Consider the following 14,972-nt stretch of genomic DNA (forward strand, 5'->3'; position numbering starts at 1 on the left):
CTCCACTCCCATTATATTAAAGTCCCTTTGAAAGGGATGCCGTGTACAATTTTATATATTTTATTGAAGATTTATTATTTCTTATCTCTTTCGAATTAAATTAAAAAAAAACCAACCTTGTTTAATTGTGTCTGGGTTTGTCAGTTTTCGCAGTTATTTAAAGATAACTTTTCGCTCTGGTTGTCTGTCCTGGGTCACGATCAAAGAAGTAATCAGCGCTTCTCTTTAAGTTGCCTTTATTATTCGTTTTCCCCACCCCATAAATCTTAAAGTGAAAAAGGGCCAGGTATGCGGCACACAGAGTTGAAATTGAGAGCCAAACATTCACAATCGAAAGCCTAACCTGCGAGTTCTTGTTTTTAATAACTCTTCCTAGGCGCTTCTTCTCTTTACACGATATTTTATGTAATATTTAGATTATTTTGGTTAGCGCTTGGTCCCGATTCCCCTCATGCTGGCATCCGTCTATTCAACCCTGACTCCAGTAGAGTTCCCAATGATGTACACCCAGGGGGAGATGAGAATGAACCCAGTAAATTCTCCCCTTGTAGTCAGTGACAGGGAAGGATTGAAGTTTGTGGATCTAAAAGACACACACATCAGGGAAGGGTTGAAATAGTCTAATACACGTTTTGATGCATTTGCCCCGTCTACATTGAAATGATCGCCCGTTAGTAAGGCGAGCATCCACCTCTCACTCCCTCGGAACAGGTAGTGTGTCTGCCCCTTAGTTCCTGAAACTGACTAGTTAGCTCCGCTGTCATGGAGATTAATAGCTACCCTATGTCCTTCCTAAGATAATTGTATATACAAATGTACAATTTTATATTAAATAGCCGTGATAGTTTGGATGGCCTGTCCTCCACAGTGATGCATTTTGCCCTGGGATTTGTTCTTTTTCCTTGGCTAGGGAACGATCCTGCATTCGCGATAGGGAGGGGGGCTAGGATCCTAAGCCATATATTTCCTTTTCTACTTAAAAATAAAAGGACAGGGAAATGCCCATTACCTAGCAATGCCTGTTTAAAATTTAAAAAACGTAGACAGTTGTGTTTCTCCGCTGGTTCCGGCCTGGGAGCCCTTCCCCACGTTGGTAAGCAGGACTCTCCCTAGTTTCCATTGCAGGGAGAGTTCATGTTGAATACGGATGGGACAATAGCGCCCCAAATGTTTTAAACAACCTTCTTGGTGGCTCTTGGCTCCCTTGCGAATTCAGTGCATTTAGGACCCGATCCAGTACGAGGTGAGGGAGCGCAGCCCCTTGTTAGGATGTGGCCCTGAATGTGACCACGATCAGGCACATGGACCTGGGCGGCAGAACGAAGGGTACAGAGTTCTAAAATGTCACCGAAACCAAGTTACAACACTAAGTCCTGAGGGCGGAATCAGGACCCCGCGCTCTAACTAGCGGGACTTTTACCCGAGTAAGGGGGTTCAGGAGCAAGGGTCTGATCTCTATAGCTCAGTGGAACGACTCGCCTTGAATCCAGTAGACTTTGGATCAGCTCCCAAAGCCTTAGCCGCCTCCCCTCCGAATGCAAGGAACAAAGCTGGAGGAATACAATCTCCAATGCAGACTTTTCAAATTAGCATTTACTGCCACATAAAAACTTGAGACAACCGCTTCTCTCTCTCTCTCTCTCCCCTCTAACGGCAGGAGCCTCCCCTCCCCGCCCCCGCTACACAGCCCCCCAAAGGTTCCTGAATGTGTTTTTTTTTTAACCGGGCTGGAAATAAAGCAGCAGTATTTTGAACCTTCAGCATAAATCATGTGTGTCAGGGATTACGTCTAAATCGTTTCGCTGGAAACTCTTTGAGCACCGGAGCTTTGTGTGTGTTACGAGAGCTCCTTAAAAGGGCTACAGATTTATGGCAGAACACAAGGGTGTTGAAGGAAAAGCCTCCAAAACATGGGTGCGACCTTATTATGGCAAAGCCAAGACGGCCTGTGACACTTCCTAAGAGCGAGCAGCGGAATGGCCAATTCCCCCTGCGCCCACTATTAACGTGTTCAAATGAAAGCCCTCAGAGAGGCCAGCTTAATGGAGTATTCTGTTTATTAGAGGGAGGTGTCAGGCTTTGCTCATCAGCGGCCTAATGGGAGCTGCCCTGCGGGCAGATCTGTAACCGAATCAATTACAAGACGTCAGGGGAATCAGAGCGCTGTCATTAAACGCGATGCAGCTCCCCCCCCCGCCCCTTTCGCAAGAGGTGTGTCTCTAATGAGTTACTTTAATGCAAAGTTAAATTGCTCTCCAAGTATTTTCTGACACAAAGCAGGTGCGATGAGTAGAAACGAGCGAGCTGGAAAACTGTTCCGGTTCCTTTTTTTTTTTTTTTTTGGTTAAGTGCACGATAATTGGAACAATAAATAACAAACATAAAACTGCTACCTTATAAATTATCCCGATCCTTGAAATCGCAGCTCGGTGAACGGAGAGGCAGGCCGGCGAAGCAGGGGAACCCGGCCGGGGCTTTAATCCACCCTTGGATTTGTTGACATAAACGGTTATAGGGGAAAGGGGTTTCTGACACGGAATTCATTACCCAACGCCATAGGCACGTTGAGTCTGTATTTCATGTTGTCACATTTCCTTGTCAAGCCCAGGAATTTCCCTGGCTTGCCTGCATTTTATTAGGGGGAAAGTTAAGTGACTACCGGGCGCCTATTAGTCCACGTGTCACAGTTTTATTTCAATCGTCCGCTTTGGCGCTAGCCCGATCCCGCAAGCCTTTACGCTCGCGAGTAAACGCTGCACAAGCGACTAAACCCGGGATTATGGGATCGGGCCCCAAATTATGAAACAGCTCCGAACTCGGGAGATGGTGAGAGAGAACCTGCTCCTGCCTCGAGAGCCTGGCAAGACGTCAGGATCGGGCCCCTAGCAGGGTCAACTTTTTTCGTCGGAGAAGAGAAATAACACACTCGCTAAGTACTTACATTGGAAACAAGGGGCCCGATTCCGATCTTAATTACAGCCCTACACCGCCATTCAAATGAAAGGAGGGTTTCTTTCGGGCTGACAGGGTGGTACAGTACTCAGAACAAAATCTGACAGACCCTCTCCTTGGCTTCTTACTCCCAAGGCATTGTGCGTTATTTAAAGAGGAGGCGTTTAGGGATTACACTACAGGTTATAAAGCACATGTTCTCTTTAGCTGAAACTAGTTAATATTTGCAGTCTTGGCCACCTGCTCTGTGACGACAAAGAGTTGGGAGTGGTGGGGAAGTCACCGATGATTTTCATTTAAGGAAAGTAAAGGCGTGGGCTGTTTTCAGGATAAAATGACAGCTAGTAGAGAAGGAATGCCAGGATCACCAAACAAATCAAGTTAGACTCCATTAGGCCAACATCTCTGTCCTGCAGAGACAAGAAAGGACTGAATGTATATATCTTGCCATGATACTGCACGTCTGGATCATGCATTTTATAGCATACATACACATATCCTTGGTATAGACACACCTATATATATATATATATATATATATATATGGAGAGAGATAATGTGTATTTGTCTCAATGTATTGCATTTCTGAACCACGTCTGCGCTCTCTCTCTCGACATACAGACATTTTAATTTTCAGAATAAATTCTGTATAGCTGTTGAGAATTTTATACGTTTGCACTGGAATTCTGGATCCTATGTACACGCAGGCACACACACAAAGCAAGCATTGTGCAGAAAATGGAAACATAATGACAAATAAGAGAAAAAGATACAATCGAAAAAGCACAGTCCCCTCAGCTCCCCCCGCGGGTCAGAGTAAAGAGGAACCTTGTCACGTGAACACTTGCAAAATTTGCTCACAACTCCAAATTCGAGAATAAACTCGCTGTGGTGTTTTTTCCCCCTTACCGGGGAAGCTCAGCTATTGGAAGAAGCATTGAACCATCGAGAAAATAAGGTCCCAGCCTCTGAGGGGCCTAATTCTGAGCTCACTTACGCTTGGTATAATATCAGGAGTAACTCCTTTGAAATTAATTGAGTTACACCGGGGAAATGAAAATCAGGCTTAGTTTTACAGATTCTTTATGGTAGTAAAGTTATCATTTCGTTCCCTAATCCATTTTGTGTACTCATCTCTGATTTATGCCCCCCTCCCTCACCTCCAGACTAACATAGCCTTTAAAAACTTTCCGCTCAACAGGACGAAATCAACCAGGGATTGTTCCCATCTTGCATATTATTAATAACAAACCTAATCATTTAAAGGCGCAAGTTTATTTTTTTAAAGTAACCCATATAGATAACCCATAGCCATCATCCCCAACGCTTACAATTTGCGTGCAGAAATCCCCCCTACAAAAAGTAATGCCTGTGAGTTTTTTTCTCCCATCATCCCTAGAGCAGAGGATGAGTTTTCACTTCATTTATAGATCAGGGTACCAAAAAATGTCGAATGAAGTGACATTTACAAGTGAAATATACTAAGGTTCTCAAGAAGCCTATACATCACCCATTTGCATTCGGAAATCAAAAGAGGTGGATTACAATATAATTTATGTTCGCTTTCGACGTCAGCACCACAATATAAATACCACCCCCGCCCCGACCTCGATGTGTGTTTCCCATCGTCTTACATAGGGCATTTGGCTATCAACGTGCTGCAGTTCTCAGCTGGTTGCAGGAAAGGAATAAACATCTTTCCATCCCTTATATTTCACTCTCTTTAACACCACAACAATTCTGTCCCTGCTGTTTTAGTGGAAATACCGGTCTATAAAGCTGCAACTGCAGCATATTTTTAAAATACCGCCATTTTTAAAGGGGGTTGGAATAATTCTGCTTTGCTTGGGCAGGAGAGACTCAAATATATATGGTCGATTAATGTTTCATAACAGTGTTCAAGGAAATTAAAACGTTCTGTGACAGTCTCACTGTAAAGGCAGGTCTTTCTGGCAAGCGTTCTGCATGTATTTTTTAGATGGCCACGTTTTGAGTCGAATAAGCAAGAATCTCGTAAAGAAAAAAAAATATGTTCCTTAAAAATATGTGCTGCCCATTTTATTAAACTGATTATGCCAGAGTTCAATTCCAAGTTTGTTTTAAGTAGAAATATTTTCCCAGACCTGTAATGGCTTGCTTGAAAACAGATTTTCTTCTTTTTTTTTAATGACTTGTAATGGCCAATCCAATTCAACTGGGCTATCAAGGTGCTGTGTTAAATATCATGCTGGTCCTTGAAAACAAAAACAAAAAAAGTCATAATGAAAAATAAGCAGTCGGAATAATCTTCCACCGCCAGCCCCTCCTCCCAAAAGGCAATAACATTAATTTAAGACTGTCAAAACATCAAAGCTGAGAAAAGGAGCTGCTAAAATAATGTCTCTTGATAAGGAAATAATAAAAACGCTCAAAAAAGTCTACTCAATAAACTCCACTGGATTTGGGGGTCTGTGCCATATTTTATTTGGTGATGAAAGCACTTTGATGTCACTGTATTCCAAACAATTATTATTATAATTTTAAACAACCTGGTGTTTTCCATTACTAACGGCTTACGCTTTGAAGTTACACCTCATAATTTCTTAAATTAAATAAATCATTTTAAGTTTGCACTGGGAGCCTTTTAATAGCAGAGAAAGGAATATCATTATCTTATTGAGAAGCAATTGCAGTGGCTCCAGTTTGGCTGTAGCTGGGGGCGAAGTGGTGCACTATAACAGACATACTTTATTAGCCTCCCATAACTCTTGAAAGAACATTTTTATATTTTCTTTGATTCCCCCTCCCCCTCTTGTTTAAAAGCTGTCCCAACCTTTAATTACTGCCTAATATGAAAAGCATTATTTTTTAATGCTGTGTAATTTACCAGAGGCAATAGGCCAAGTTAACAATTGTTTATGAGGGTTGCTGTTTCACACAGGGCAAAGAATGCTGCTCCAAACCCAACTTTGCATGGGTGGCTGCACTAATTAATACAGTGTCTGAGACTCCTAGGGGTTTTTTAATATTAAAGCCTATGGGGCGGAAGGGTTTTAGAAGTCCAGCTCCTGCTGACGCCCTCCTCCCTTCCCCAATGATTTCTGCTTTCCTGCTGTTTTGATCCTTGTGTAAAGTCAGCACATACAAGAGGCGTGCTCGCTCCGCTTCTCGTGGGGCCTGAGGTGCCCAAAAGAAAACGAGACACTGTGCAACATCAGAATCACGCGTGGGGAAGCCGAGTCACACTTGCAAAATGTAGAAAAATAATGGTGAGTGGGGACAGTTGCTATATATTTATGTTTTTCCAGTTTGTAAAGGAAAAAAACCTTCCCAACAACAGGGCAAATTGTTCCTTATAAAAAAAATAGGATTTAAATCCCCCTTCCTAGATGGATCAAGTCTTATCCGTGACATAGACTTTTCTTTTAGTCTGATTTTTCTCTTAAATCCCCCTGTCCCCATTTATTAGAGCAGAGGATGCAGGCAACACCAGACGGTGTGCAAGGCAGGATTCATTATATCTGGCACAAGAAAAGTTTATCAGTCTAAATTATCACATAGCCTGGACAATTTACATCAGCTCGGGATCTGCCCCAAGATGTTTAAAATATAGGGCTGAGACTTAAACCTTGGCCCCGAAAGGGTTACATTAACTCATTCGTTTTGGAATGAAAATCACTAAAGCTACTTTAACCAGACCAGCAATTTATAAAAGAGCGGAGCGTTGTTGCTGAATTAAATCTCTCTCTGTTCCGATGTTTGCCATTTAAAAAAAACCAAAAAACTTCTATCTAGTGTCCTGCTGCCACTGCTGAGGAAGAGAATGTGGGGGTATGACTAAGTACAGAGGAAGGCACGAGCTCTTTTCCCTTATTAACCACTAGTGACACGCGGAACTTTCAGAAATTTACTAGGAAGCGGTGAGGAAATTGACCAGGAGCCAAAGGTGCCAAAGAACTGTGTCTAAACACACACTCCCCTAGAAAATCAATAACTTCTCCTGCCTGACAATGGCTCTCGCAAAGAGGGGGACATGGAAGCTGGCACATTCATCACTTTGATAAATGGTGGTTGCTCACTTCTGTTCTTTCAGCCAGTTTATTTTCTTAAACTACCGGGCAAAAGATCTAATGATGGAGCAGACAAACGCACTAACAAACAGACGACAGCTTTATGGATGGAGTTCAGTTCCCAGGGGATGATGGGCGTTAAAGACAGAGCGAAACAGACTTTGCCTAACCTCGTTCTTTGTATAGTTCAGTTTCACTTTAACCTGGTCATTTACTTGGAAATTACAGCTAAGGCTTTTTTTTTCTCCTTTTAAAGGAGGAGACACCTCGAGGTTTGTTTTATGGGCTGATCGGGTTTGTTCTCTCTCTTTCTCCTTTAGTTCAGCTCCTTTACAAGTCTAATCTGCCCAACTGCATTGCTATTTTTCATGTTGGACCCGTGCATTTCTCGGCTAAGCCTTTTTCCTTTTTGATGTAGCGAGTCAATTGAGGAATGCTGGTCTCGGTTATCAATCACCCAGCTGGGTCTTAAAGGGCTCTGGCTAATCAGATTTAATTGCTCATGTAGCGCCACTCCTGCCCTGGGCCACGACCGACTTGCTCAATTAAACCCCAAATACCTGCAATCAATAAATAAGGAATGACAACGCGTTTAAGGGATTTACCCAGCAAAGAAACTGAACTGGAAACAGATTACACCCAAGAAACCCTTTTTATAATTAAACATACACCTCTCACCAATGGAAGAGGCATGTAAAGGAGAAGCCTTGGAAAATCAAGATACACGTGTTTCTCTGGGAGAACTTTTCAACAACTAGAATTATATTTGTATTATGACAGAGCCTAGAAGCAGCAGCAGTAAGTTTCCATTTTATGGGCACCCTTCACACATCTAAGGAAAACACTCCCTGCCCCACTGAGCTCACATTCTATTTTATCTTTATCTTTTATTTGAAGGTAGAACTGAGCTATTTTATCTCACTGTCATTGTAATATCTGAGCTTTTGAACCAAGTTTTTCAGGCCCCTACGTGCATCTACATTTTCAGAGGTGCTAAGCACAATCGGTGTCCGATGTTAGAAAATAACAGTCCTAAACTGTAAAAATTGAGGTTCTTTCCTCTCCTTGTTTCTTGTATTAAACGTGGTAGGAACCGACAGTGATCTAATCACTTCGAAGATTCACAGAGCAGAAAGATACACAGCACTTGTGGCATGCACACTTGCAACGTATTTATTACAACCCCTTTGCAAGTGACCGATGGGAGAGAGGTTTATAATTTGCATAAGGCTACTTGAGACAATCCCTGCAAGATCTTGGCCAAGATTTAAGCAGCAACTTTTTTCTTTTATTATTATTATTATTATTCATTTTGTAAAAATGCTCCCTCAGCACTTTTGCTGTCAGGATTCTCCAACCTCCTTTATTTTCAGTTTGTCTTTGTTGAAGGAGCAACAGAAAATAACTAAAATGAATAGTCAAGTGGAACATGATCTCTAATGTGAAGGGTTTTGAACTAAGGTCCTAATATACTGGGATAGGATATGTCAGCCTTGTGATTTACAGATAATCTTGTTCCCTTAAAATGCAAATGATTAGACCAGGGGCCTTGGGGGTTCAGTGAATTAATGGTCTCTTCTTGCACCTTTCTTGGGGCAGGGAACCATGCCAAGATATGCGAGAAACCAAGCTAGAATCATGTTTGTGCATCTTTTCTTATCTTGGTTCTCAGCTTATTGAAGATGGTGCTTAAGTCCCATGCCAGAAAACTACAGCAGAATTCAGTAATATTTGAACTGGGTGAATAGTTCATTGTGACTAGTTTATTTGATGATTTTTTCCCCTCTCCTTTCAGAAATAGTCCAGGAAGAGCTTACCACCATTGCTCTAATTCAAAAGTTTTCACTAAATAATTTCCACAAATAATTGTTGGTATGTTGATTATTCATAAGCAGTTAATTGCAAGTATTGGATATTCACACTTCTAGCTGTGATGGGTACATTTGACAGGACACATGGGTTAAATGGTATTATTTCTGCTCCCTGATTGGGTAGATACTGGTATATAGTCATGTTTTGAGTCCAAATGCTCCTGTTTCTATTTTGAAAATTTGCTTTCTGTAAAGATTCCATAACATCCGCTTAACAGTTTGCTATTTACATGACCATTCCTGCCAGTAAACTCATGCAACAGAATATTTGTGGAAAGTGAACATAAAAAAAGGTGCAAATACAGCTAAAGTGAACATGTTTAAACATTTCAAATGGATATTTGGGCCATTTTATTTTTTTTTCTTTGCAGTATTCACCCACTCTTTGCCTCTGTCTGATATCAGTTTGGCTTGGGCTGTGCCTTGTAGATTAAAAGGAACATTACAGGTCAAATCTGTACATTGGCAGAGCTGCATGGTATGGGTTTGTACAACACATGCTTGCCTGACTCCTGCCACTGTCAGTGATGTTTATCTGTTTCAATCAGAAAGCCCCCTCAGTGTCATGTGTATTTAAAGGACTGATGATTAAGATCAGTCAAATCAGTGGAAATAGTCCCATTCATTTCAATGGGCTTTTCATTAGGCTCTTGTCCACTTTTCCTTTTAAAAAATGTAGCTGATCAAAATTATCTTTTTTTTTTAATAGCAAGTTAAACAACCAATAACCAGTAATGAGTCATCTTTCTTTCTCCCCTTTACTCCAGCTTTGGAAAGATTTGTGATAACTCAGGTCTGATACTGTATGTTACTTGGTGTTTTCTTTAAAGTTAGACTGTATGCTTTGCCCCGGTTCCAAAGAAAATCTGAAGGTACACCTCTTCCCCCATATAACACCACCCAATATAACACAAATTCAGATATAACGTGGTAAAGCAGTGCTCCGGGGGGGGGGGGGGGGGCGGAGCTGTGCACTTTGGCGGATCAAAGCAAGTTCGATATAATGTGGTTTCACCTATAACGCGGTAAGATTTTTTGGGTCCCGAGGACAGCGTTATATCGGGGTAGAGGTGTATATACATTTGATGTTGCTAAAAGGTGGCTGGAACAGTATGCAGACAAACAAAACTATTCAAGGTAGAGCCACGGTTTCCTAGTCCAGAGAAGGAAAGATGAAGAATGCTGTAGTGAGAAGCAGCATCCACTCTTCTGTCTGTCCCATTGCTACAAAAGTAATGGGTCCTTGGCGGGCACAGCAGACCATAACCCATTTCCTCCTCCCACATGCTAGGTCAGACTGGGCCAGCTTAGGGCAGCTCAGCCAGCCAGGTTGCTAGCGCTGCCTTTCTCTCACAGTTATGTCTTATGCATCACAATCTGAACAGTAAACTTCAGGGGTTTTGTTTTTGTTTGTCATGTCTCTAGCACTTATGTTTATGAAAATCTTTGCAATGTGTACAGATTCAGAGATACCTGACCAAATCTATGGGAAGCCTGAAATGATAGCTCTGAGAGAGGTGTGGCCTGTTCTTACTCACGATATGAAATGCTAACTCTGAAGCCCAATGGTGCACTTTATATGTCAAGCTGTTAACCATTTCAGTGCTCATCAAAATGCACAAAGCAAAAGATAATCATACTTGAAGGTCTAAACAATCTATGGTAAGTGGCATCTAACTTTAGCATTACGAGCAGGTGGAGCCTGATATGGGTTTTTGGGGGGGACTCTAGGGGGGAATCCCAATCTGATTCATTCCACAGAGCACCTCTGCCTACCGACACACACACAGAGCTATCTCCTTATTTCTGTTGCATTCTTTTCCCAAAGCTGACTGTTTTTCCCATTCAATAGGCAGGACGTTTTGTTATTGGAAGGGCCTGGGGAGGGTAAAAAGTGAGGATGACGTGAAACTCTGCTGTCTGGAAAAACTTAGTTTCATTGAAAGCACCAAAACAATAACACAGTGTTATGTGCTGAGAGAATAATTTGGAGTGCCACCTACACTGGTGATGTTAAAGGGAGTCATGAGACCCTGACATCCCCATACATCGCTTTATATATGACATTGTGTGATTGTAAGATTCTGTGATGGTAGGAGGTGAGGAAAAGACTATTCCCCAGAATACCTTCCTGGGCAGAAGACAGATCAATAATAATAACTCATGGTGCAACCCATAGTGAATGGTACTGTTGGGCTGCATCACCCAAGAGAAAGCAGCATGTGCTGCTCTGCCTCAGAGAAGTACAATGTTTCCCAGACCTCTCAGTGCACAACCTTCCTGAATGCCCTCTTAAGAGATAGCCAGCTTCACTGTCTGGGTGCATAGGATTCAACTCCCCACCTCCTTGCTGCTCCTCCCTTTTGGGTGCCACGTGCCTCTGAAGAAGGAGAAAAGAGGCACTGCTTGAATCCTTCTCAGCACAGGGACTGGACATTTGCCTTGCTCTTATATGGGCTGCACAAGGGGGAATGGAGACTCTTTCCTACTTGCCCCCACTCTGTGCAACTGAGTAAGCCCAGGGCAGGTTCTAGTTCCAAGGGACTTGCCCACATCCACGCAGTGGCAGAGTTGAGATTAGAACGCAGGACTTCCTGCACTGCAGTCTTGTTCTCACCCCATTGCTTCTCAATTGATAACACATTGCATCTTCGCCAAAGGCCAGAGGTGATCGGCATTCATCCTCCTGGAGGCAAGATGTAAAGGAAGATTCTAGGTATACTTGGTTCTGCCTCAGTGCAGGGGGCAGGGTTAGATGGCCTGTCAAAGTCCCTCCCAGCCCTACAGTTCTATGATTCCTCTGTGCGTAACTTCTGTTAATGGGAAGAACAGGAGAATAGACCCCGATGTATATTTGTTAATTATAATTAAAGGATCTCTATTTACTTATTATTAGAGTTAAATACACTAACTTGATAGTAAAATTGGCACATGCAGAATGTGAACTGGAGCTACTCATAGCATCACAAGATCATGGGTTTCCAAGGGTGTTTTGGGGCATGTATTGGAACAAAATGAAGTTAGGCACTCCATGCAGTTCTCTGACTTTGTGCTGTTAGGGTTTTCTCTAGGGGACTGGAAGCTAAGTTATGCCCTATAGAAGTCGAGAGAAAATACTAGAAATAATTAATGGTGCACCTGTTGCCTTCACTCTAATAAAAGATCATGTATTTGTTCTTGGCCCCAGCCAAGATTAGGTGGCCATTGAGGTTGGTACAGGGAGGAAGGAATATCGTTATCCTTGTTTTACAGATGTGGAACTCAGTTACTGAGAGGCTAAGTGACCTGCACAAAGTGAAATAGAAAATCTGTGGCAGAGATGGGAACTGATCCTGAGTCCCACTAAACAAAAGACCAGCTTTTGTCTTTAATGTGTAACACTTATTTAGCTATTTAAGAGAGAGTCTCTTTTAAATAGTTAAATAAATACACAGTGGAACCTCACTGGTCCACACTTTATTCACATGAAAACTTCTGTCTCTCCTCCATGCTCAGCTGAGAGCCTGTAATGAATTGTCATATTACGAAGACTTCTTTGCTTTTACTACAGTTTATTTGCTAGCACATCATGAAGTGTCACCATAAATAATTAAGACTGAACTATAACTGTCAAAACAAAACGAGCACAATCTGTTTGGTCTGATGTATTATTGTTTCCTTTTTTTATTGTGTTCATTCATTTAGGGGCTCAACTTAGCTTCCTAGGTCAAATCAACCAATAATGGCTAGATCAAGCCCGTTCTCACTAATTTGCCATATTCAGTAATTCCCCATCATTAGTGTGAATTAATGAGCTCCTCCTGGAGCTACGTTTTGGCTGGGGGTGAAAGGAAGCAATCCTGGCAGCCATATAAGCATGAGGAGAAGAGAGGCTAGAGGAAAAGGGGCGTGGCTTGAGGGGATGAGCAAGTGGAAGAGGCTTAATTCAATCCAGCTGGAAAGAATTGACCCTGACTTCACCAATCAAGAAATGGCCCTAACCAAGCTGTTTTGGAGTGAGGGGAAAAAACTAATATAGAGGCTGGCATAGGGGATGGGCAATCAGTTTAGATTAAATAAGACACCCATTCCCTCTTCCCCAAAATGATCCTTCACCCAAAACTGGAAGCAAACACAAACCATTTTTTCCCCCTCAAAGTTGTTTGGTTATTTGCTATTATTATTTTGTTTTCTTTTAAAATGTAGGGTTCTAGAAGCAGAAATCCCAAAGCACAATGCAGAAGGCGTGTTCTCATTGTCTTTCCAGCCCCATCCTGAAACCCATCAAACTGGTAATTTCAAGAAGAAACCTGTTTCGGCAAGTTGACTAGATGAATTTTACATCCCAAATGGGTCATATAAGCCTTGGAGAAGCATCAAAACATCTATCAGATGGAACTTGTGAGCTTAGTTGAAGTCTGCTGTTGTCACTACATTGTACGTATCACTTTGAACTTGATTGATCCTACCGAATCCAACCACAGATGATCTGTTGCTGTTTCTCTTGATAGTGGAGTTGTTTGACTGTCCATGAGTCACAGGGATAATAGCTAATACTCAAAAGACTGTTCAGATAGAAAAAGATATCTCATGTTCTCATCTGAAGTATGTGTCTGGTTTTGGTGCCATCACAGAGAGCATGCCAGGTTAACAACTACACAATGAATGCAAGTTCTTAACGATGGCAACTTTACTGCTCACCCACCTATGGAAGTGAAGTGGCAACCTTCTAATAACTAGAACATTTGCCTTTATTTATTTAATTGGAGGTTCGGTACACACAAGTACATGTAGAGGTAATCAGGTAGTTTAGGTGTCCTGGAAATTAATAACTGATGTTGGTAATTCTTTTTAAACATGCAGCTGTATAAGTGGAACAACACAGTTATTTAACAGGATGCTAATAATAGCTGTGTAGTGGCTTTGACAGCATATTTACTTACTGCACTTGGTATGGACCTCAGCGGGAGTAGAGACTGCTGAGCTTAGAACTCAGAACCTCCTTATTCCTCCAGACCATGCTGCCAAGGTTTTTATTGTGTTTCAGAGCCTTTTCCAAAATGAAACCACATGCTGCTCCACGCTTCATCGAACCACGCTCCAGTTGTGAGAAGGGTGGGTTTTCCCCACACAGTGGAAATGGACACCTGATCAGTCATCAGTGCAAAGGCAAAATACGTCAGCCCTTTGGCACATTCATCATTAAGGGCCACTAAAGCCTGGATATACTGAATGGAATGAGGGAAAAAACAACAAAAAAAGATGGCACCGCCGTAGTATTTCACTGTGGTGAAATGCCAACAAATAGCTGGCACTTAGAGCTCTATTCTGCGAGGTGCTGAGTGTCCTCAATTCCTATTGGTTGAGGATGTTCAGCACCTGGCAAGAGTGCACAGCACTCTCCAAGAATAATCATTTAATAACTAATTATGGTCCAAACGTCGTTGGATCTTTGAATAGTCTCATACATCTCTGCCGATGTGCCAATGACAGCCTTGGAGAGCCATCTATAAATGAATAAGTCATCTACTCGTCTCATTATATGCAGTATATGTATGTCCAACATAACATTTAAATACCCAGGAGTAAAATGGCTTGCACATTAAATCAAAGCTGTTATTTAAAATGTCAGTTCTGTAAATCAGCGTCCATTTGTTTCCATCCAGAAAATACACCCCCTGGGAATGTTGTTGTTTAAGTCTATCATTATTTTGTCTTTTCACTGGCAGGTAGAAAATAAGAAAACATGTTAATGTCATTTTAGTAAAAGCAAAAGAACCACCCCAAAAACCCTGCAAACATTAAAACCTCTTCATCTAAGAAGCCCCAGCAGTCAGGGTATTCCAGTGGTAAGATAAGAAATACTTCCTACACAATCCATTTACTTTGTAGTTCACTTCTAATGGGCAGTTCGGTGAAAGGCACTTTCCAACATGCGTTTAAAATGATCCATCCAAAAGATAAGTAAATTGCAGCTGCTCATTAAACCCAGCACTCCATGGTGAACTGCAAACATATATTTAACTAGGGAACACTACTGTAGGCGTACACTTTTTTCTTTGAGATTTAGAAATGTTATGATTCATCATCGTTTCCAAAAGTGCCTGAAAATTACAGGCCG

The 14,972-nt window shown here is 41.9% G+C and overlaps 1 long non-coding RNA gene across 2 annotated transcripts; it reads left to right on the top strand.

The window, feature by feature from the left end:
• Positions 1 to 7,540: 7,540 nt before the first annotated feature.
• On the top strand, positions 7,541 to 14,627 carry LOC123376388. 2 transcript variants are annotated; one of them, XR_006581769.1, is made up of 4 exons: positions 7,541 to 7,799; positions 10,334 to 10,534; positions 13,058 to 13,288; positions 13,899 to 14,627. It is a non-coding gene; the product is annotated as an uncharacterized LOC123376388 (long non-coding RNA). The 2 variants fall into 2 exon arrangements; XR_006581770.1 differs by having other exon boundaries at positions 13,119 to 13,288.
• Positions 14,628 to 14,972: the final 345 nt, after the last annotated feature.

Source organism: Mauremys mutica, chromosome 8, assembly GCF_020497125.1.
Source record: "Mauremys mutica isolate MM-2020 ecotype Southern chromosome 8, ASM2049712v1, whole genome shotgun sequence".
Taxonomy (NCBI): domain Eukaryota; kingdom Metazoa; phylum Chordata; order Testudines; family Geoemydidae; genus Mauremys; species Mauremys mutica.